Below are 25095 nucleotides of genomic sequence, written 5' to 3' on the forward strand. Positions count from 1 at the left end.
AGGCTCTTGATTTCCCCTTTTACTTTTTTTTTTTTTTTTTTTGCTGCCCAATTTCTTATAATAAAAGTTAGGTAAAGAGGGAAAAAATAAAGTTCAAACCAATGTGTCTCACTTTGTGGCACGAAGCTTTGGTAACAGGATGGGGTCAAAACGAGGCTTTTAGTTCATGGTGTGTATAAGCAGCTTCCCATCACAATGATAGATAAGGGAGTGGTGGCTGAATTATGGATAAGATACCAGACCTAATTATAATGACAATGATGAAGTAAGGATTGCAATCCAACTTAAAGTCGGGAGCCATAATATTGATATGTCTTCTGGCAACAGTGCTCACTGCCATGTGATTTACTTGTTTGACACCTTCATCAAGTGTGTATAGGTGGCAGGTTCTATTCTAGGCTGACCTTGGGGAGCCCACACTCCACGGGGCGGAGCTGGAGCATCCCTGCCTGGAGGTCCAGGACCCAGGACAGGGCTGGAAATAGGTTGTGTTTCGTTGAACAGACTGGGGCAGACTGGTGGGCTTCATACCAACAGACATGCTTGTTTGCAGGTCAAAAGGTGATGTAGCTCTTATTTTTTAAAAAAACAAAAAAATAACCAAAAAAACCTTTTTCTTCCCACGTCTCACCACCTCATTTTCCTTCTAACCCATTCTCAAGACCTCAGTCATGTTAGACATGCTACTTTGCCCCATCACTCCATCTCACTAACTTATTTTAGAGAAAATAGTTTTAACAGCTTTCTCCAAGGGAAATTATTCTGAAATTTCGACCACCAGAGTTTTTCCAGAACATTCTAAAATGCAGCAGTAACTTCTGAAGGTATCGAGGAGAAAATGTTTAGAAAACGAAATTGCATTTTGCTAATTGCCATGCTGCATAGCTCTTAGAGGGCTGTGGTGAGGATTACGGGAGAAAGGCACCAGAGTGGATTACAACACAGAGCTGACCTTTTACCACCCGGCTGAAGCTTGAAAAACAAAACCAAATCCCATCTTACTAAACCATACCTGCGTCTTTTCTGGGAAATACCCCAGAATACAAGCTTGTTTGTTTTGTGAGATGGTTTCCCTTGCCTGGGAGAACAGTCCCGAAACTCAAGTCATAATGTTCTCATGCTGCATAAGCATTTTGCCTCCTCGGATTGGGCTTGAGGCCTTTTTTCCCCTTCCTTCTCCAACACAGATCAAATGCTTAGGATCATAGTTTGTCCTGGGCAGGTTGTGCAATTTTAATCTTATAAATATGAAAATAAAAGGCACAATTAGAGCTAACACAGGACACTTTATTTTTAAACCAAAGGAAGCAAAAACAGCAACAGGAAAGAAAAGAACCCAATTAGGACTGTCTCTGGGGCAAATGTCCATTGGTCCCAGTTTCTTCTACTTTTCCCACCCTTTTCTCCATCCCCATCCCATCCTTCTCAGCCTTCTCGATCTTGTCTGCCTCGGTGAAGCTCTCATGTTCTGATTCAACCCCAGCTTCGGCCACTAAAATAATGAAACTTAAAAAACAGATTTAATCTGATGTCTTTGTGACAATGCATTTTTCACTCTCAAGAATGAAAGGGACTTTGGAGTTGAGGAGATGCTTTAGCCAGTGAGGAAATTGCTGGTGGTGTCGGGTAAGGTGGCCCCAGAGTGGCAGTGGCTTACTGGTACAGACCCCATTAAGAATAATGGCTAATACTTACTAAACTCTTATTGTGTGCGTGTATAAGAACTCGTTTGTATTTTATAACAGTCCATAACGACAGGTAAAATGGTTTCATTTTACAAGGGAGGAATTTGAGGGGGAAAGAAGTTAAGTCACTTCACAAGTTACTCAGCTCTCCTGGCAGAGTTGGGAAAGGAACCTGGGTCTTTCTGACCAAAACATTACCCATTGCTCTCTATCTAATAATAATAGGGCAAGAACCAGGAGAACAGGGAGGCAGAGATCTGTTTGTGATCTTGAGAGTAGAGTTATACAAGATCCAGAAGTTAGAAGTGCCAGGGAAAATCATTAAGTTCCAGTATTTTCCATTCTCCTTCAGCCATGGGGCAGGGTGAGTGTGGTTTCTACTGTCAACAAGGCCTGAGAAAATGTTACAACTGAGGTTTAAATATCAAATGTGTGCATACAATGGAATATTATTCAGCCTTAAAAAAAGGAGATCCTGCCTTACGCAACCACGTGGATGAACCTGGAGGACATTATGCTAAATGAAGTAAGCCAGTCACACAAGGACTAATACTGCATGATTCCACTTATATGAGGAACCTAAAATACCCAAAGTCATAGAAACAGAGAGTAGAATGGTGGTTGCTGGGGACTGGGGGAAGGAGGGAATGGGGAGTTGCTGTTTAACGGCTATAAAATCTCAGTCTTGCAAGATGAGGAAGTTCTGCAGATCTGCTGTGAGACGTTGAGCCTACCGTTAATAATACTGTATTGTACATTAAAAATCTTATGGGGTAAGATGAGGGTAGATCTCATGCTAACTGTTCTTACCACCATAAAAACACCACCACCAAACAACCTCAAATGCATAATGGAGCCAATCAACCTTTTCCAGCAATAGGATGGGGGTTAGGGGGCAGGCAGCGCGGGAGAAAGTCAATGATTAGATGGCGCTTGAGTGGTGGATTAGAGAGGCAAAGGATCAGAAGAGGACACAAGGGCATGGAGGGTCCTGACAAGAGAGGATGTGCTGGAGGGCTCCAGGGTTCCACTCAGGCAGATGAGGAGACAAAGGCAGCCACTTGTCTTCTCACCATTTCCCCGGCCTTTCCCTCTTGCTGGCAGCCTTCTGGTTGTAGCATAGCTTCTGTGCCTGGGAAGCTGACATGCCTGCTTCCTAGTAGGAGGAGGATAAAGAGAGGTGTCTGCCCCCTTCTGTCGGGAAAACGCTGTCAAGGACGTCCCCAGCAGCGCCGTGCTTGTGTCCCATTGGCCAGACTGACTCGTGGCTACCCCAGGCCAGGAAGGCTGGGAGAACCAGTAAACCAGCTGGGGTTATAGCTACAAGGAAGGAGAGACTGGGTGAGCGAGCAACGAGCAACGTATCTGCTGCTGCTATTGCTGTTCGCACCTTCGTGTAAATAACTTATCAGTTGGCTTTTTTACCTGAAAGCTGTTATGCTATAGGAAAGGAATCTTGGCAGGTATGTAGGACAGAAATAGACCTAAGGTGAGGAAAGGGAAGGATAGTTTCGTGTACCGTGTGCTTTAAGAACACAGGTTTCTGAGGAGTTCCAAGTGCAGATCGTTGTATAAATAGAAAGCAGCCAGGCAATTGAGGGGCCCAAGGGCCGAGTGATGGGATGGGGTGATGAAAGCAAGATGTGATGGCAGCTGTGATGAACCCAATTTATAATTATAATTTTCCCAGGATGGGCAACTTTTCTGGTGTCCCAGTTGCTAAACAACTTCTCCAATGCCTGTTTATTTGGTTTTGTTTGTTTTTGTTTTTATTGCCATGCAAACTAAACTTCACAGATGCCTGCTGTCAATAAGCCACACCCAGGACCCTTCGCAGGCCATTAAGAAAGATGCTAGTGACCTTCAGCCTACAGCACAGCTAGGGCTGCAGGCGGAGGGGCCGAAGGAGCAGGCCTTCCTGGCTTCAGGTCACTTGCCTCTGGGACTTAGCCTGGTCATCACCGAGCTGCATGGCCTCAGGGGTATGAGGCCAGGATGAAGCTCCTTCACTTAGCTGCAGACTCTTACTTAGTTTATCAAGAACAAGGCCCATCATGAATTAGCTCAACAGGAAGAGCCAAAAGGAGGGGGAGATCCTGAATCATTGCCTTTAATTTCTTTTCTCTCATTTTTTTTCCCAGTTAATTTTAGTTCAGTTTCATCTTGGAAGTTCCTTTGGCTGCAGAGGCGTGGGTTTTCCCTGCAGTGAGGTCAGGGCACTGGACTTGGGGAGGATCATTTACATTCTTGGTCTCCCAATGGATGGAGCTGCTGGCACCTCTCAAAGGCAGACAGTGACTCTTTGTGGACACCGCAGTGGGTGACTTGCCAAAGGTCATCTACGGAGATGGGGAGAAGCCACCATCCTCGGGCCTCCCATTTGAACTTGTGGCCCACAGGAAACCCAGAAAAAGGTTTGCCCTTTTAGTGTAACTTCTGTTATTTCCAGTTCAAGCATTTGGCACTGAACTGCTGGAAGACGGTTTTTAAAATTTGCCCTATTTAAAGAGATTCTGTTGATTTATCATGATATTGCTGCTACTTCAGATTCCTAACATATGCATAAGAGTGATTTATGAAAATGTTTTTATCTTCTAAAATTGTAATTATTGAATATTGGTATATTTTTCTCCTATGTCCTCAATGATTTCACTCCATAATGAGCCCTGATTGCATGGACCACCCATCCCCCCTTTGAAAGTCAAGCTCTCCATTCCAGGCTAGGTTTTTGTACCAGATAATTTGATATTACACTCTCATCCCTTTTAAACTACAATTTAAAAAAAAATTAAGTCAAATTTTTAAATATTTTTATTTGGAGAAAGTCACATAATGAAGACAGTTCTACTTATTTTAGATTTTTGACATTCTAGTGAGATTACCGTGTTAAAAGAGTTTAATTCATCTTCTTAATTACCAAAACATATTTATAGGTGCTCTGTTAGACAGTGTATAAAGGAAAAAATACAGGCTCTTCTGAGAAGTAGTTTTCATTCTAAGGAATGAATTGATATTTTCTATTCAAGTCCATAAAATTAATTTCAAAATGATTTGAAAATTACCTGTCACACAATTGACTATTTTTAGGTTCATCTCATGGATCTTTGTAGATCCCTCCATTGTATCAAGTGCCACATGGAATTCCAGCTCTCCGTTTACTTGCTTGTCTCCTCTGCCAGCCAGTAAGCTACCAAAATGATTTTGGATGAATATATAAATGGCTGGGAATGGGAAGGAGAGTAAAATTAAACAACTAATAATGAGTTAAAGCAATCCTTTAAAAGGCAGCAATTCCTGGAACAGAAGCGCACGGTTTAACTAAGGCACAGTTGCGTTAAGATAGCAGTGTAAAAACACATGGAAATATTTGCATCTTATTCCCCCCAGATTTAGTTAGGGTCCTTTTGGCAGTAGAGAATAGCAAGAGTGGAAATGAAGGCTTCATTTTCCGCCCACCAGTATTTACTTCTCCATTCAATTCACAGAAGTTCCACCTTCCCTCACACCCTCACCATCTCTAGTGTGTCCTACTGCGACAGCTTCTGAGGTTGATATCCCTGGCCCCTCCGTTCAGATAACCTTTCCAAATCATGGGCCTGAATATGTCATTTCTCCTTTAAAAAACACCCAATGCCTCCTCATCATCTTAAAAGAAAGCCAAGCATCTCAGCATGCCCTGCTGCTGGGCTCCTCCTCACTCACCCCCATCTACCACCAAATGGACCATATACGTTAGTTATTGTAAATTTCTTGCAGCCCTTGAACTCGCCATGTTGTTTCACACCTCCGTGCTTTTTGCGCATGCTGTTCACTCTGCATTGACTGTCCCTCTGCCCTTTGTCTTCCTATAATCCCATCTTCAGCTTCTAAACTGGGCTCAACATATAAGTCCCTTGAGAGCCCTCCCTTCCTTCTCTCTGTTCCTTTGTGACTGAGTTTATCTGCTTCTCTTGTAACATCTCTTTGTCCGTTGGTGTTATTTTGTGCATGTGGTGATTGTTTCCTGTGCACTGGCAGGAACTGGGTCGAGTTCATCTCTGACATAAGGATTCATACATTATCTGACATGTTGCATTTGCCTGATTCATATCTGTGGGAATGACTGAGTGAAAGAGTATTTGTAGACTTTGTTGAAGAGGTAGGGTTGTGGGAGATTTTCAAATGGTGGGGATGAAAGGTGTAGAATGTCCTTGAATTCCAAGTCTCTGTGGATTTAAGTTCCAAATACTGTATATTAGTTTTAGGGAAGCCTTCTTTCTAGTCCTAGAGCATTGGTTCTCAAAGTGGGATCCCCAGATCAGCATCATCAGAGTTACCTGACACCTTGTCGGCAATGCAGATTCTCGGGCCCCATCCCAGACCTGGGCAGGACCCAGCAATTTGTATTTTAACAAGCCCTCCAGGTGATTCTGAAACACACTTAAATTTGAGAACCACTGCCCCAGGGAATAAGGAAGTCAGGATTGAGCAATATGCTGGTTTCCTAGCTTGAATTCAGTGCAGACGAGTGAGTTTACACAGGCTCACCGATGTGAGGAAAACCACTAGTTTCTCTGTTCAATTTACCTAAGTATATAAGATGCCCCCCCTTCAGATCTACTTTCCTTTCTTAGCCTGGGTTTCCTACATCCCTCAGTTTCTAATGGCAAAACAGAGAGTTCTAGAAAATAAGATCTAGAACATTTGGTTAACAGGAAAAGATATATCAGGAACGAAAAAGGCCTGTTTATGTTGGAGCAAGTGCATTGGCCTCAGGGTCTGCCGTACCCATTGGGGAGAGGGAAGGACACAGTGGTACGTAATGGACGGAGCATGGCTTTGAAGTCAGGGATACCTGGATGAGGATCCTACCTCCAACGCTCAGAAGCTGGCCAGCTCCTTGACCTTCGCGGGCCGTAACTCCATCAAATGTGAAAGGGGAATTACAGTCCCTATCCTCTAGGGGAATTATGAGCATCAAATGGGACACGACATATTCAGGTGCTCAACAGATGCTCGCCCCTTCCGTCCCCTACCACCTGGTAAAAGGCCTGTCCTGGGCCAGATTCACAAGGGAACGAAAGGGTAGGGCTGAATCAATCAGTGCTGCAATCTGAGGCTGGGCTACCCCATGGCATTCCAGCAAGGTTGGGTGACAGAGAAACCCTGGTAGGTTGCCAGGTGAAATACAGGACACCCAGTTAAACGTGAATTTCAGATAAATGACCAGTAACTTTTTAGGTAGTACTTGTGTGTCCCCTGCAACATCTGGGATGTACACTAAACAATTATTCTTCATTTATCTGAAGTTCACATTGAACTGGCTGGCTTGTATTTTTATTTGCTAAATCTGGCAACTCCGACTCTCCTTAGGGTAGAAGCAAGTTCCATGGCAAGGCTTTCTGCCCCGTTCCCTAATGTTTTAATAAAGGTCATCTCTGAGCAGAACATTCTGGGTACAACCTAATAAGGAAACTCAGCACTGGGAGATACTGGGTGATGTGGACCCGAAGGGGAGGCCCAGCCAACTGTCTTGGGAATTTGGGAGGAGGGAAGGGCTACTGCTGAGGATTCTTGCCTCTGCTAGGAGAAGAACTGGAAGCCACCTCTTGCCCTCCCTCCCACTCCAGGCCCCTCCGGAGGTGGAGTTGTGGTCGTTGCCCCATTTCTGTGCACATGCTGCACAACTTTAAGTCAGATGAGGGATTAAAAGCCATAGCCATCCTTGTTAGGATTCGATGGTGTTCATTCTTATTTTCCAATCTGGTATTAGTATGGTAATGGGACTCTATTAAATCTAACAAGCGAGTTGGATCTTAAAGCTTTTGCTTATTTCCACCCCTTTGAACGTGCTTAGCAGTTGAATTATTTAAACTAGGAAGAGCCAAGGGAGTTAGGAAGGAGGGCTGCCTGCCCCAGGCGGAGCCAGAGGAGGGTGCTAAATGTGGTTATCAAGAGATCAAAGACCAAGGAGAGACTCCTTTGATCTGGGGCTTGTCAAAGTTGCAGTTAGATCTTTGAGACTCTGCATTTGGCCCCTGCCTCCTCCCCACCCTTTCTTCTTATTTCTTCTCTTTTCCTGGACACCTGGAAGTGCTAGACCCAGGCGTGCCCTGGAGAAAGCCGTGTGGCTGAGTGTGCTCTAGGACACAAGAGACATAACCTCTCCTCGAGGAAAACCCCTTTTCTAAATGCAGTTGCTTTCATTCATCATTTTTGAGGGGAGCAAAGGTAAATGTGAAATCCCCCAGTTATACCTGCAGATGCACGTCCCAGTGTGTGAGCTGATATGACTCATACTGTGGTTTCAGTGCGTTTCCTTTGATACAAACAGGAAAGGTACCAATTGGCTGGGACTCACTTTGAGTTGCCTGGATTTTCCAAATGTTTGGAGTGGCGGGGCCGGGGTCGGGGGGAGGCAGGAGGCGGGGGAACCCGGGGGATGTCTGTCATATCTGAGCAAAGGCTGCTGTATATCCAAGCCATATTCTACCTCTTCTGATTTCTGTGACTTTTATTTTCTAGATAACATAGGACTACACAACCACATTTAAGAGCCCTGCTGTGTCTTCCCTTTACCCCGAAAAGCTGCTTGTCAGGGCCCTTAAGATCTTATTTATGGCAATCCTCTGAGCAGCCTCGGTCTCATTCTGAGAAGTTTTTACACAACTTGTACGAGTCAGGAAAGTACAAGAATAATGGGTACATTTCTGCCGATGAGTCAAACACTTCATCCCTATCAGTCTGTGCAAGATACAGGATGTCTGTGGTTTTAACGTTTGCGTCCTTAATGGACAAGATTTGATATGTGTGTTTCCTAATCCCGAGCTATTGAAATATTGATTCTCATCCTGACCTGGCCTCCTGGGAACGGAGCCAGTCTATCTGCATCTCTGCGCTCCACATTTAGACTGTCTTCCTGCTGGCCTAGACTGTGAACACCAGGATGAGATTAGATTTGCTGCGGGTGGGGCGGCTGGGGAGGAATGTAAATCCCAGTGAAATAACTGTCTGGCCTCATTTCTATTTGACAGAATGGGGCAGCTATTCTAGACGTTTTTGGCCAGTGTTATCATGTGTTTACCCTAATATCCTTTTTGCCTTCTTTTCCCCGTAGGTGATTTTTTCAAATTTATTTTATTGAAGTATAGTTGATATACAAGGCTGTGTTAATTTCTGCTGCCCAGCAAAGTGATTCAGTTATATATATATATATATATATATATCTTCTTTTTCATATTATTTTCCATTATGGTTTATTACAGGATATTGACTATAATTCCCTGTACTATACAGTAGGACCTTGTTGTCTTATTTGATTTTAATGTATACAGGCTGTCCAGTGAAAATAAGAAAAGAAATCCTAGCTAAAGATCCATTTGAACTTCCGAATAGGATTGTCTAAAAAATGTAAAGTATTTTACAAGGAATTGCAGAAAGATGAATAATTTATACCACGTCGAAAATATCTTCTGACATGGAAAATATTAGAAGCCTTTCTGCTATTTGTGTGATCTTTGAGTATTGATGAAAGATGGTTTGGAACCAAGCTGTCACAGCCTGGTGCTGGGCACAGAGTCTGATGGGCTCTAACGCCATCCTATTTGAAGATGGAGGCGTGGGGAATGTGTGTGCCAAGCGACCATCCATCATCATCAGTCCAACCCCTTTGCGCCATGACGACACTTAAGAAATAGAAATAGAACAAAGGTGAACCCCAAGGAGACTAACAGGCCCTCGCACAACATGTTTAATGTCTTCTTAAACATTGCTGACTCCCTTCCTTCATCCCTCTCTCTCACACCACTTCCCCAGTTTGCACCCACGCATTCATTCACCTGGACCAGGTGATGACTTCCTACCATGCCTCCCCTTGCGCAAGCTTGTGCCTTCCCATATTCATCCTCCATACTATTGCCAGACTGAGGTTTTGAAGATACCCACTTGTTTACAATCCTCTAGGGGCTCCCTACTAGCCAGAGTCCCACGGCCCTTTATTAACAGATACAGTCGTCCATGACCTGACCCACCTCCGTCTGCAGACTTGGCTTCCTTCCAAACCTATCTGGAACGTCACTTTCCAGAAATACTGAAATGTCATGTTCCATGTTTGCCTTTGCACGTGTAGTTTATTTTTCTTGGAGGTTCATTCCTTCCTCTCTCCCTTTTGGAGACTCCCCTCAAGGACATCTCCAGGAATCCTTCCGCATTTGCCATCTCTTCCTTCATTAACTTCCCTTCCTTAGCAGTACCTGTGTTTGCCTCCATCTCTGCCCTCCCCGTATTTACTGATTTCTTTTAGCCCATTCATCTCCTTGACTACGCGGTGAACTCCTGGAGAGTGGGAGCAGGCCCTATTTACCTTTGTGACTTACTCAGTGGAGCAGAGAAGGTGCTCATGAGGGGTCTTGACCGAAATTTAAGAGAGGATGCTGAGAGTAGAAACAGGAATAATAAAGGCAAAAAGAAATGGGCATCAGTAACATTTTGATTTTGGTGACAACCCTTTAAGGAAGGATTATTATCTCCATTTTATTGATGATGAAACTGAGGGTCACAGAGATTAAGTTTGGCCAAAGGTCACAGACAGCAATTGGGGGAGCCATAACCTGAGCATGAACACCTAGAACAGCTCCAAGAAATGATCAATAAGGATCAATAAATATTTGTTGAATTGAACTGGTTGCTAGAATATCTGCCAGCATTATTCTTGAGGGGGTTCATCATCAAATCACACGTAGGAAGAGAATCTTTAAAGACCATCTGGTTTCTTCTGGTAGGATTTTATCTTAATACCAATTTGATATAGTAAAATTAGGTAACAGTCTCCTGGATTTAAATATTCATTCATTAGTTCCTTCAGCAAGTATTTATCAAGTATCTTTTATATGCCAGGCACTGTACTAACACATGGGGGTGTGATTTAGGGGAAGAAACCTGCCCCAATGAGACTTTTCTGGAAAATAATCTGTCTAGAAAAATCCCTGTAATAATGTGGAATGAACTAACCATTGACTCACCAGTGGTTGAGATATTGTACCAACCAGACTCATAAAAATCATGCACACTAGTAGACCCAAGTCACTGAAGCCAGGAGCATTTATGACTCACCCAGGACTTCTGGATCTTTTTGGGTTTGTTAGTTGGAACAGAAAGGACTCTAAGCAGCCAAGGAATTTATTGAAAAGATTAGTTGGCTCCGAGAACCACTAGGACAGCTGAAGGACCAGGCTCAGGAACTGGGCAGAATCAGAGGGAGGCAATGCATCAGATTTTTGGCTAACATCCCTCTGCAGAATGGGCCAGTGGGGACACTGCTGCCACCTGCCAGTCACTGTGGTCCGCATGGCTGCTGGTGCTGAATTCTGATGCTGCTGGTACCATTACCACCACTAGAAAAGAATTATCCTATGTCCCCACATCTCGTTATCATCAACTTCTCTTCCTCATGTGTACATATACTTGGTAAGCCCTGTGCACACTTAAGTCTGTACCTTGGCTGGAAAGGATGCTGGGAATGTGGGTACCCCACCTCTGCAGCAACTATAGAGGATCAGGGGCTATGCCTCCCCAAAAGACTTATGCATAGGAGAATTCTCCAACATAGGAAGGGCATCTAGACAGAAAAACAGTGTCCACTATAGTCACTAATTTTAAATCTTAGGATTGAGGTATCTCACCAATGGCCACATCATACAATATGAAAACGAATAAATATTTATCTTTGTTAACACTACTAATTGAATTCCTGAACTGCCTTTGGTAATTAGCATCAGTGTTTTACAGAAATAGTGGTCAAAGTTTTACCACGTGCCTTTCTTTCTGGAAATAATAAAAAATGGAACAATAATATTTTGTGACAATATCTATTTTCCTCCTTCCCTTCCTCCCTTCCTCCCTTCCTCCCTTCCTTCCTTCCTTCCTTCCTTCTGAAAACACTTATCAGGTGTCTACTATATACGAGGCACTGTGCTTGTACTAGAAAATCAAAGATAAATAAGACGTACTTTTTACCATCAAGTTGTCCCTAACATCATGGAGGACAGACGGACATGGACAAAATAATTACCCCGCAATGTTAGAAGGGCTAGGATAGACATCTAAAAAGGGTTCAGTCGGGACATGAAAGGTTGTATGTTCATCTTTACCCTGTGGAATTGAGAGGTTAGAAAAATCTTCATAGACAAGGTGGTACTTGAATTGAGTCTTCAAAGATGTAAGTGGTCACCTGGAGAAAAGGCAGAGGGACATTCCCAGGTGGTGGGGTGGGGGGACTCATGATGAGCGAAGAGGGCATGAAAAATTGCTGACTAGTCAGCAACTCTGAGAGCTTGGAATCGCTGGGACATAGTGTTTGGGGAGATGGCTGGTGGACTGTGTGAAATAAGACCTGAATGAAATAAAATGAAAGGCGCTCCTTGCATGCAAAGGGGTTTGGAGCTTATCTTGATGGACCACAGAGCCACTGAAGGAATAACATGATCCAATTTATATTTTCAAAAGATCACTCTAGTGGCAGTGAGGAAAGAGATCTGGAATGGGATGAAAAACCAAGGGGCCAATTAGGAAATTATGACAGTCCAGGTGGAAGATGGTATAAGATCCTATAGTACTGTCATAGCAGTGGGAACGGAAAAGAGGATACAAAATAATTTTTTAGGAGCTGGAATCTGTAGGACTGTGTATGGCTGAGGAGAAGGCTGGTGGTGCCCTTCCTTTAACAGAGAACTCAGGAGGAGGAACAGGATTTTGTTTGGGGGCGAGAGGGCTGGTTGGGTGGAGACTGAGATGACTCTCTATGCTTTAACCATGTTGATCATCTAGATGGAGATGTCGTGCTGGTGGCTGCATATAAAGGACGAGAGCTCAGGAGAGAGATCTGGAATTAGGGTCAAAAATAAGAGTTCCATCTCTGTAGTTACCTTACTAAGAAATCTCTAGGCTCTCCTAGTTACTAGAGGAAACCTGATAACATATATTCCCAAAGCGTGAAACTGGAAAATTCAGGCTTAGTCTCAAAATTCCAAAGTTGGAGCTAAAGTTTGCACCTTCCTAAATCTCAGAGTATTTAAAGCAAATAATACCGTAATTATTGGGAGTTGCATTTATGACAATGGAAAAGACACTGGGTTCGCAGTCACGTCTGTGTCTTCTATGGAAACTCTACCCATTACTTACTTTGTAATGGGGGTGAATTACTCTGGACTTGATTAGTTCTTCTCTGCAAAATGAGAACCAATTGATCTCTGTAGTCCTTTTTGGTACTAAATTAGCCTGAATGACTGGAGTCCCACTTTGGATACATATGAAGCCTTTTGATTTTTAAGTTAAATCTAGCTTGGGCCTCCAGAGATTGACAGGATACCCAGTCTCTCTAAGTTATCCAGATCACTTAGTTCTGGTAATAGACACCTCTTGAAGAGAGAACTGCCATATGTGACCAGTCCATGAGGTAGCCCTCTTGTGGCCGCTCTTGCTCCATCACTGCCTTCCTGTAGCCCCACGTGGTCACAGCTCAGGGCTCCCGTCCTCTCCTGTGACGATGCCATTGCTGGTCCAGATCTTTGTGTCGAGTGGCTCTTTAGGACAGGATGATGATCACGCTCTCACGGTCCACAGCTCTTGGTGTACATTTCCTTGCTTGGCTGTTCCCACCACCCCAGTACACCCGCATTATCCACCTACACCAGAACCACCTCTCCATCACATTGCTCTTGTGGAGTTGGGGTTACATTTCTAGGCTCTCCCTTTGCCATCATGCTGAGACCCCCTTTGGAGGCCCTTGGTGTCTTTTCCTGCCAGCAGACCTCAGTCAGTCTACTCCAATCCACCAGAGACTAGTTTGTGGATACCTACTTACTTTACATTAAAGTTATTCTTCCCAGAGCCATGGAAACCTCCAAGAGGACTCGCCATCTCTAGGATAGAGATGAGATTGCAAATTTTAAATAGCTACCTACTTTTGTTAAAAAATAAAAGTTAACAATTCTGATTAACCAGGCACCCATCTAACATTACATGTCTCTGTAAACAGTGAACAACAGTAAGAAAAGGGAGGGACCCAAAAGGAGGGAGTGGGAAAGAACTCTGAGAAGTGAAACTTTTGTAGTCAGCGTCCCATTAAGCAGATACAGTCCCTGGTTAGAAATCATTTTGTCAGGATCCAATTTTTCAGCTGAGGCTGTGGGAAATTCCTGTGGTGTGTGGGTAAGAGGGTGTCCGTCATCACGACAGAAGGGATAGATAGAGCACAGCCACCCACCCAGCGATCAGCTCTCCACATATGGCGGCCACATGCCCAGAACTGCCCTTCCTGCTTCTCCCAGCTTGGATATGAAAGTGAGGGCCAACCACAGGCTGCCTGGGGGTGGGGGTGAGGCTGGGAGTGAGAATGTCCACCCCACAGCATCACAGAAGAGCCAGCAAGTGGGAGTGCCTCTGAGACTGCTGAGTGATTTTTCAAAGAGAAAGGGCAGCTTTGCAAACAGCGTGGGGAAAGCAAGCTGGATTGATGAGTAAGGAGCAAAACATTCTAGAAAAACATCACCATTTCTTGCACAATCAACCACTGAATGTGTGTCATCAAACACGAGAACATCCTTACCTGGCAATAACACAGCTGAAATAGATCATTTAAGTAATTTTTCATTGCGACTGAGCCCAACATGGCCTTTAACCATCCCGTAACAAGAATACTGACACAGTAGCCTGAAGTACAGAAAAAGTTTATTTTCTTCATAATCAGATGAAAGTGTTGTGGGTACAGAGCCAGAGAACAGGCTCATATTGGAATTTTGGGGTGCCTTAAATTTAAAACAGCTCTTTAATTTTTTTTTTTTTTTACAGTAACTGTACCATCCTAGTAAACTTCTTGAGATGAAATGAAGAATTTAGGTTTCACTGGGAAATCTACATTCATCTTAAAGAGGGTACACAGTATCCTCAACTTTGTTATTCTCTGAAGATGAGTTCTTTGAGAATTAGGATCCTGTTTTTGCTTTGTAGTCATCGCATGTGTCAAGGAAAACATTAAAGACAAAGTCACAGATTGACTTCAGCCACAACAGACTGATGTACAGAGCGTGAAATATGCAATATGTGTAACTCCTGAACCCAGCATCCTACCTAATGAAAACCCCAGGAAGGTGACTTGCTGATCCTTGGTTTCATAATTAGAAGTTTTGCAGGAACAAACCAAGTCAAGAGAAAAGGTACACTTTTATAACTAGTGGTTGCTGTGATTAAAGTTATTAGTTAGGGAAGGGCTATTACTCGGGGCAAAACAATCAGAAGGAAGTTTTAGCAATTAAGTCAAATTCACTGTGGTTGTGAGGGTTTGGGTTTTTTGTCCCCCTTTCTTTCTGGAATACAAAACAACCTCAGGCAAGTGTTCTGTACTTCTCAAAGAGCATCTTGACTCCACAGTGGCTGGAGAGCAAACAGCGAACAGTGAACTGTGCTGTTGATTCTATCAGCAGGTTAATTAAGAAAGCTGTTAGGGATGATAAAAAAAAAAAAAAAAAAAAAAGCCAGCACATTTTCAATTCATATTGACAAAATCCATGACCTAGGCAGAACTGATGTTTGTTCAATACTAGGAAGACATGCTAGAGGCATTTAGAGGAAAAGGCCGACACAGAAAGCTGAAAGTCCAGTACAGGGTGTCCCCTACCCTATTAATAATGTTAGCAGAACTGATCGTTTGAAATTCCACGTGCTTTTTCCTCTCATATAAATTATGTAAGCGGAAGTGTTCAAGGCCTCAGATTCACTCTGAAAAACCCAGTTCACTCATAATGGAGTCGTCATGAAATAGGGCTAGTTTGGGAGTTGGGAGACTGGGTTCTAGTCCGGGATCTGAAGCTAATGTGTTACATGGTTTGGGACAGTGGGTTTGACTCTGCATTTAGACTTCTAGACTGTGTGTACCTTCAATACAGTCCAGTCTCAGGAGCACAGAAAACCCACCTTTCCCGTGTAGCATTTTCCATTGGGGGAAATCTGTTCACAACTCCCGTATGGGATGGTAGGAATGCGTTGCCCTCAGGGCAGTGGCACTGAGTGGGACCACCCTTCTGCAGGATGGAATCACTCCATCTGCCGCTGGGGGGCTGGGCAAAGACTGATGAGGAGTTTGAGATGAGGCCACATTGCAGGTTGTCCTATGTTTGCAAACCCTGAAGTCAGACCTTGATCAGGAAAAATCTCCCAGTTCCCTAGTTAGGCTTTTATTTCATTGACCTTGGGGTTGGCTGTCCTGTTTCTCTTTCCATGGCCATTAGTCATTCCCAACCCCCCCAGAATTTATCCCCTTGGAAACACCACAAACTGTTTCCTCATGCTACTGGCAAGTTCACAAGTGCTTATGGGATTGCTTTAGGGGACATGGAAAAGGGGTAGAAGGGAGTAAAAGGGTTCCTCCTAGACCTGGCATTGGCTCTTGCTCCCTGATCCCTTTCTCCCTTAGGGAGGACACCACTGGTGAGTCCCCAGTCCCCAGCTGGGACGGGCCCAGGGCAGGAGGCACCACAGAAAAGAGAAAGCGAGAGAGAAGAGACCTCTCTCAGGAGGCTCCAGGATATAAAGGAGATGTAACTGACAAACCTCTGACTGCAAATGAGGTCAGATGCACTCAACGTGTTATTTTGACACAGTTACTCACCACCTCAGAGTTGAGTTAACAACATCATTTCTCAAGGCCTTTTCTATCTGTCAATATTTGAGCACCTTTAGTGACTTAAGCTCTAAATTTAATCCTGTGATATTTTGGACCCTTTAAAAGTCTGGTGGTAAAAGATACAAATATTGACTCCCAAAAGTGAGTTCAGAGATTTGATTGAGAAATTAAAATACACTTAAATAATCTCACTCACTCTGGTTTGTAGAAGCAAGGATATTGTGTATTTGGACGAAGTGGCTAGATGGCGTATTGAAAAACCCAAATGAAAACGAGAAGGAGAGAGACCTTATAAGTTACATGGAAGGACCACAGGACATCCCTGGGAAGGTCTTAATAGCAAGAGTAAAATGGACAATAGGAATTGGAATGAATAGAGTTGGAAGAACTGAGCTCAGAAAGTATAGAAGGAGATGGAAGCTCAACTTGAGGAGCTAAATACACCACAAAGTAGATAAAAGCAGAATCTCAAAACTAGGATCTATGCCAGAGGCACAGACAGGGACTCTTTATTGCTTTTAAAGGATGACAGTTGAAGTAGCATGGGACTTTATTGGTTATCTATCTCCATTCCATCCTGTTTGCACCTCAGATTTGCTTCATATGATGGTAAAGCTTAACTTGTACAGTTATTTTGACCAAATGCCAGGCAGAAAGATGGAGGAAGGGGTGCCACTAAAAATGGAAAATAAGGGAAGCTAGTGAACATTTGACTGTTTTTTTTTTGACAAGTAGTCATACTACTTTCAGGTACATGTGCATTTTCTCCATTTTCACAACCTCTTTCTTCTAAGTCTCTAAATATCATTCTCTGATTATATCATTTCCCTGCTCAAAATCCGTAAGTCTTTTCATGTCTGTGGAATAAAGTCCAGCTATCTCAGCCTGGCCCTTGTAAAAGCTCTTAATTATCCAGATCACACGTGTTAAACTAAAATATATAGCAGACCTATGCCCATACATAGAAGGCATGTGACAAGTGTTGGTCCCCTTAGTGGATGTTAGTTTTTTCCATCTGGCATCTATTTCTTTTCCTCCTTCCTTTATCCTAAGATAACCCTTATTTTTCTTAGATCTCCCTTCATCCAACACTTGGAAATATGTCTCAGGGGAAAAGGGAGGCTCTGGTTGGTCTAAGAATAATCCAAATCCCCTTGCTAGTGACTGGTTTAGGAATGTGCTTATAACACAGTTCTGGCCAATGAGATGGGAGGAGAAGTGTGTCAGAGGCCTCTGGAAGTTTCCTTGCTTTTGAGAGAGTCTTAGGGAGAAGCGAAGTCTGTCTTTGGATGCTTTCTGTTTGACTGGGTTTCCTGGAAGTAAGCCAACCCCAAGAAGAACAGAGAGATATAAAGAACCTAGGTCATTAACGGCATCCCCAAGCTGCTGAAGCAGGTACTAACTCTCAAGTCTTCCCTGCCTCTGGAGACCCTGTTATATTAATATGATACAATTTTCTATTTTAAATCAGAGTCAGCCTTTCAGCTACTTGCAGCCAAAAGCATTGTACACAATCTTGTTCCATTTTTATTTTCTGTTTCAACCTAATTGCAATCTGGATCTTTACCACTTCAGGGTCTCCAGCCAAATGCATCTGCGCTACTCTATAAATGCTCCTCAAACTCCCTCCCTCCCTCTACCCATCTACTGAAATCCTCACCATTAAAAACCTTATTAAAACATCATTACCACTAAGAACTCTTTCCTGATAACCCACTCTCCTCCCAGCTGCCAGAAAGTTTTCCCTTCTTTGAATTCCAAAAGCCCTTTCCTTACACCTCTTCAGTCATTTATCCTATTCGGGCATCATAGTTATTCGTGTGAACGTCATGTCTTTTTCTAATTGGAAAGTCCTGGGCTGTATCATTTATAGTTTTGTAGTCACCTCCCATCTAGAATAGAGTCTGTGTTTTATATAAAGCACTTGAAATTTGTTGAAGGAATCAGATATTACTAGACTGATTTACCACCCACCCTCTGAGAACTCCATGGACACTAATTGGTGTAGTAATAAAGTAAGAACACTAATTACGCAGTTGATTCTTTAAAATGTCGCCTCCGTGTGAGAAATGTACAAAATGAAATTTTTAAAGAATCTGGTCCCTCTAGTAGGGTGATTGAGTGAAATTTAATGATGACCATTGAATGACATTGTAAACAATAGTATCAGTTCACTTAGAAAGCTCTTTGCATTTAAAATGCAAGAGCAAATCACCTAAGGAGCTTGGCTATGGTTTTTTCAGTTGAGTGGAACAGTCAGATGCCCAAATTTCAAAAGCAAAACGGAAACAAAAGACAGTGCAGAAATTGTGCTCCCAACTCCTCTGATGAAATATTGGCTCGTCGGATTTACAGTACTGTGACAAACCTAATGAATTAGGAAACTGACATCTTGGTTTGAGAGGAAGGCAATATATTGTACTGTTAAGTAGCAATAGAATAATGACTCTTAAATCAGAAATCATGGGTCAATAAACTTGCATTTCTCTTTTATGGGATCTTTTAAAACAATGACATTATTTGTTGATCTCTGATCCAAGTCTGACTGTAAGGATACAATTAAGATTGGAGAGACATTTTAACTTCATCATATTTTATTGATTTTAATTAATTTGAAATATTTTATACATGCAGAAAAACACAGACGCTAACATCTCAGACACCACATATACCCAGCATCCTGATTTAACATGATAATATTTGTAATATTTATTTTATATTTTAGATCTCATCCTTTTGTGTGATACTCAGAATAAAGTTCTACTCAGATTTTGAATTCACTAATTCATTATGATTTTCTTGAGTTTTATTTTTAATTTAGGCAAAATTTATATAGAGTAAAATGCACAGTAAATAAATGTAAGTCCAATGACCTTTGACAGACCTACACACCTGTGTGTAAATAAACATCCCAATAAAGATGTACATTTTCATCACTCTAAAAAGTTTGCTTGTGCCATGTTGCAGTCAATCCCTCTCAAGAAGCACATCCTGTTCTATCACAGCAGATTATTTTTGTCTGTTCTTAAATGTCATTTAAACGAAGTCATATGGTATATTCTCTTCTTTGTCTGACTTCTTCAGCATGACAAAACGGGTTTAAGATTTATCCATGTTGTCACATGTTTTAGCAGTTTTTCTCTTTAGGTTGTTTAGTAGTCTTCAATTGTATGAATATACCACAATTTCTTTGTCCATTCTCCTGTTGATGGACTTTAGGGTAAGTTTGGGATTATGAATAAAGTTGCAATGAACCTTCTTGTGCATGTCTTTTGTGGATGTGTGTTTTTATTTTCTTGAGTTAAATACTGAGAATGGAATTGCTGAGTCATAGGGAGGTACATTTTTAACTTTATAAGAAGCCAACAAATTTTTTTCCATAGGAGTTGTACAATTTATATACCCAGCAATGGTATGCGCGTGCCAATCACTGCACATTCTTGCTAGTATTTGATGGTTGTTAGTCTTTTTTTTTTTTTTAAGAAATCTCCATTTTAATTTATTTATTTATTTATGGCTGAGTTGGGTCTTCGTTTCTGTGTGAGGGCTTTCTCTAGTTGCGGCAAGTGGGGGCACTCTTCATCGCGGTGCGCGGGCCTCTCACTATCGCGGCCTCTCTTGTTGCGGAGCGCAGGCTCAGTAGTTGTGGCTCACGGGCCTAGCCGCTCCGCGGCATGTGGGATCTTCCCAGACCAGGGCTCGAACCCGTGTCCCCTGCATTGGCAGGCTGATTCTCAACCAGTGCGCCACCAGGGAAGCCCTTGTTAGTCTTTTTAATTATTATTTTTTTAGCGGAAGGAGTGGCTTCTCATTGTGGTTTTAATTTGCATTTCTTTGTTGACTAGGAAAATTGAACACTCCTTCATATGTTTTTCTTTTATCATTTTAATCTACTTTGGTGAAGTGTCTAAGCATTTTGCCCATTTGAAAATAAGTTTTTCTTTTTTAAATGTTAATTTGTAGTGGATTTTATGTATTTTGCATTCAAGCCCCTTGAGATATGTATATCTACTTATCTATTTATATATACATAATTTTTCTCTTGTGACTTCCCTTTGTATTTTCTTAATGGTACATTTTGATTAGTAGAAATGTTTAATTTTTATTTCTCCTTTCCTACTTTCTTTGGAGTTAATAAAATATTTTTTAGTATTCTATTTCCTCTATTGACGTTTTAAAAGACAGCTTTATTAAGGCATATTTGACATACAATAAACTATACATATTTAAAGTGTACAATTTTATGTTTTGTCATATGTATACACCTGCAAAACCATTACCATAACCAAGATGATAAACGTGTCCATCACTCCCGAAATTTCCTCAGTGCTCCTTTTATAATCTTTCTCCCCGTCTCTTCTCCTCCCTGTTTTCTTTTAACCCCATGCAGTAACTACAGATATGCTTTCTGTCACTGTAGATTAGTTTGCATTTTTTAGAATTGTATACAAATGGAATCATACTCTATATGCTCTTTTTTGTCTGTCTTCTTTCATCAGCATAATGAATTTTGGTTCATCCTTATACCTGAGTATATCAATAGTTCATTACTTTCTATTACTGAGAAATATTCCATTTGTTTATCCATTCATCTACTGATGAACATTCAGATTGTGTTGTTTTGGGCCATTACAAATACAATTTCTATGAACATTTGTGTGCAAGTCTTTGTATTGACACACACTTTCTTTGTTCTTGGGTTAATATCTGGTAGTAGAATGGCTGAATCCTACAATAGGTATATGTTTAAGAAACTGTCAAACTTTTTTCCCGTGGTTGCATCATTTTATATTGCCATCATCAGTGTAGGAATGTTTCAGGTACTCTTTATCTTCACCAACACTGATATGGCCATTATAATTTTAGCCATTCTAATGGACATTTGTGGCATCTCATTGTGGTTTTAATGTGCATTTCCCTAATGATGAAGGTTGAACATTTTTTTAAAATTTGCTTATTTTCTTTGGCGAAGGATGTGTTCAAATCTTTTGACCATTTTTAAAAATTGGGTTGTTTTCTTATTATTGAATTTTGAGAGTTCTTTATATTTTCTGGATACAAATCTTTTATCGGACATCGTTTGCAAATATTTCTCCCAGTTTGTAGCTGGTCTTTTCATCTTCTTCATTTTCTTCTCATAAATGGCAGAAGTTTCTATTTCTGATTATGTCTAACTTAGCAATTTGTCTTTTTAGGGATCTTGCTTTTGTTGTTGTATCTAAGAAATCTTTGCCTTACCCAGGGTCACAGAGGTTTTCTCCTATGTATTCTTCTATAAATTTTAGAGTTTTGGTTTTATATTTAGATCTGTGACCCACTTTGAGTGAATTTTTGTATTGACAGAAGTTAACTTTTGCATATGTATATCCAATTGTGACGCAACATTTGTTGAAGGTCTATTGACTTTTTAGGTATTCCTCTTCGTATTTTTTTTTTAAACTGTTGCTCTAGGGATTTTATTATGCATTCTTAATTTGTCATAGTCCACTACCACTTCACGTGAAATATGAGAATCTTGCAGTAGTATAATTCCATACGCTCCCACTCCATTCTTCATGAATTGTCATATATTTTGCTTCTACTTATGTTATAAAAATCCACAACAAAATGTTATTATAGTTAATTTAAATGATCAATTTTGTTTTAAAGAAATTTAAAACATAAGAAAGCAGGTTTTTCAAAATGTACCCACGTATTTACTAAGAGCGGTGGTAGTGACCTCTCTCTGTAAACTGAGTTTCCATCTGTTGTCATTTCTCTTCAGTCTGAAGAACTTCCTTTAAGAATTTCTTGAAGTGAGGATCTGCTGGTTATGAATTCTCTTAGCTTCCTTTTATCCAAAAAAATGTTTTTAAACCTCATTTATTGAAGGATATTTTCACTGGCTGTTGAATTCTAGGTTGACAGTTTTCTCTCTGTGTTTTATACATACCATTAGATTGTTTTCTGACCTTCATTGTTTTCTGTGAGTAGTAGTCATTCATAATTCTTATCTTTGTCCCCTGACACACAGTGTCTCTTTCTTTTCCTCTGAATGCTTTATAATTTATCTTTGATTTTTAGTACTTTGTGATATGCTGAGGTATGGTTTTCTTAATGTCTTTCATCAAATTTGGAAAATTCTCAGATACTATTGCTTAAATTTTTTTTTCTATTCTCTCTCGTCTCCTTCTTCATCTCCACTTACACTGTGTTAGATCACTTTATATTGTCTCACAAGTCACTGAGGCTTTGTTTTTATTTCAAAAAATTTTTTTTCATTTTGGAAAATTTCTATTGAGCTGTCTTCAAGGTCACTGATGCTTTCTTCTGTAGTGTCCAATTTACTTAATAGTAAATTGCTTATCCAGGTGATCTTTTATCTAAGATTTTATATTTTTCAGCTTAATATCCATTGGCTCTTTTTTATTGCTTTTATATATTGACTAAGATTCCCCACCTCTTACATCGTAGTTATTCATGCTTTATTTCACATCCTTAAGGATATTTATAATAGGTGTTTTAAAATCCTCATATACTAATCCTAACATCTGGGTCTTTCAAGGTCTGTTTCCATTTTTTTCTCCTTGATTCTTTGCAGGTTTAATAATTTTTTATTGCATGCTAGACATTGTAGATGATACATTATAGGGAGAAGTGATTATGTTGTCTCCCTTTAAAGGGTGATAAGTTTTGTTTTGGTGGTATTGAATAGTGACATAATTGGTAGATCTTGATCTAGTCAGACTTTGTTTTAAGGTTTCTTAGAATAGTCTATTACTATTTTTGCCCTAAGTCCTAGGGAATGGCTTTTATTCTAGGACATAAATTTTACTAAGATATGGCTTTTCTAGGGTCTCAGTTGAATGCCTGATGTTTTCAGCGAGGAGTGTCCACTCTGGCTGGGCCACAATCCCAGATTCTCCAAACTCTGTGTGCTCGCTAATATCTCTGTTCAGCTCTCAGCTTCCCAGCAGCAGAACTCACAGAGTCAGGCTTTGTACATGTGCTTCTCAGTTCTTGCCCAGGATCTGAGGGAGTGGCCATTCAGTTCTCTTGGGCCCCAGCTCTGTGTAGCTGCCCCCTTCTCTGGCCGTGCCCTCACGAATTTTAGCTGCCTCCAAAACACATTCTGAAGAAGAGTGGCAATATGGACAGCTCTATCTTATTTCTGATTTTAACAGAAATTTCTTTGGTATTTCATTGTTAGCTTCCAGTAAATATTCTATCTTGTTTTAAAATCTTCTATTTTTATTTTACTTAGAGATTTCATCATGAATGCTTACTGAATTATATCAATTACTCTTTTATCATATATTGGTATAGTCCTATATTTTCCCCTTAATTTATTAATGGAATAAATTATGTTGATAAAATTCCTAATGCTCATTCTTAGGTTTCCGAAATAAATGCTTATTTTATACACTGATAGGTATGCTTTTCAATTTTTCAAGCCTTAAACATTTAAATGAATAAAACAGAATAATAAGCTTTAAAATACAGGGTGCTTAAAAAAAAAAGGATAAATACTTCTTAAATTTCAGTCACTTTGCCTTAAACATACAAAGGCAAGTTGATTATTAACAGTTAAAAGAAATTTATACTGTGTCTCTCTACTTGTGCTACTAAGACAATTACATTCAGCTTTCTTGAGGTATAATTGATGACAACTGCACATTAAAGACAATCGTCTTTGATATTGTGAAAAGAATTTAGAATCCTAGCTCTACCACTTACGAACAAAGTGACCTTGTTTAACTTACCCTCTCAGAGCTTGTTACCTTCTCTGTAAGATGGAGGTGGAAATCACACCTACCCTGCAAGGTTAACGTGAGCATTAAGTGTGATGATGGGTGGGGGTGTGTTTTGTAAGTGCTAAGCTATTGTTGGTGGCTTTTTTTTTCTTTTCAGAATTGCTCTACTCTATTTCTTTTCCCTCCTTTTTCCCCTCTTTTAAAACATTAAGACTTCCGTGTCTTTTTAAAAGCAATTTGAAGTTCACAGCAAAATTGAGATGGAGGTACAGAGATTTCCCATATACTTCCTGTCCTCACACATGCATAGCCTCCCCATTATCAACATCCCCCACCAGAGTGATGCAGTTGTTACAAATGATGAACCTACATTGATACATCATAATCACCCAGAGTCCATCCTTTACCTTAGGGTTCACTCTTGGTGTTGTACATTCTGTGGGTTTGAACAAAAGTATAATGACATGTATCCACCATTATAGTATCATACAGAGTATTTTCACTGCTCTGAAACTCTTCTGTGCTCTATTCATCTTTCTCTCTCCAAACCCCTGATAACCACTGTTCTTTTATTGTCTCTGCAGTTTTGCCATGGAGTTTTTTTTTTTAATTAATTAATTAATTAATTAATTATTGGCTGCGTTGGGTCTTGGTTGCGGCAAGCGGGATCTTTCGTTGCAGTGCGCGGGCTCTTCATTGCAGTGCCAGAGCTTCTCTAGTTGTAGCGTGCACTGTCCAGAGCATGTGGGCTCTGTAGTTACAGCATGTGGGCTCTCTAGGTGTGGCACATGGGCTAAGTTGCCCCGCAGCATGTGGGATCCTAGTTCCCAGACCAGGGATTGAACCGGCGTCCCCTGCATTGCAAGATGGACTCTTAGCCATTGGACCACCAGGGAAGTCCCCGCCGTGACTGTTCTTTATTACCTGTGGTCCCCAATGACTACACAGCTGACAAGGGACATTGCTTGTTAAGGAAAGGGCGGCAGGAAGGTTCTCTCTTGATCCTTGCTTTCACTGTCCA

General features: G+C 41.1%; 1 pseudogene; it reads left to right on the forward strand.

The window, feature by feature from the left end:
* LOC118903505 overlaps positions 1 to 25095 on the forward strand; it is a 163090-nt pseudogene that overhangs the window by 116265 nt on the left and 21730 nt on the right.

Source organism: Balaenoptera musculus, chromosome 11 (assembly GCF_009873245.2).
Source record: "Balaenoptera musculus isolate JJ_BM4_2016_0621 chromosome 11, mBalMus1.pri.v3, whole genome shotgun sequence".
Classification (NCBI taxonomy): domain Eukaryota; kingdom Metazoa; phylum Chordata; class Mammalia; order Artiodactyla; family Balaenopteridae; genus Balaenoptera; species Balaenoptera musculus.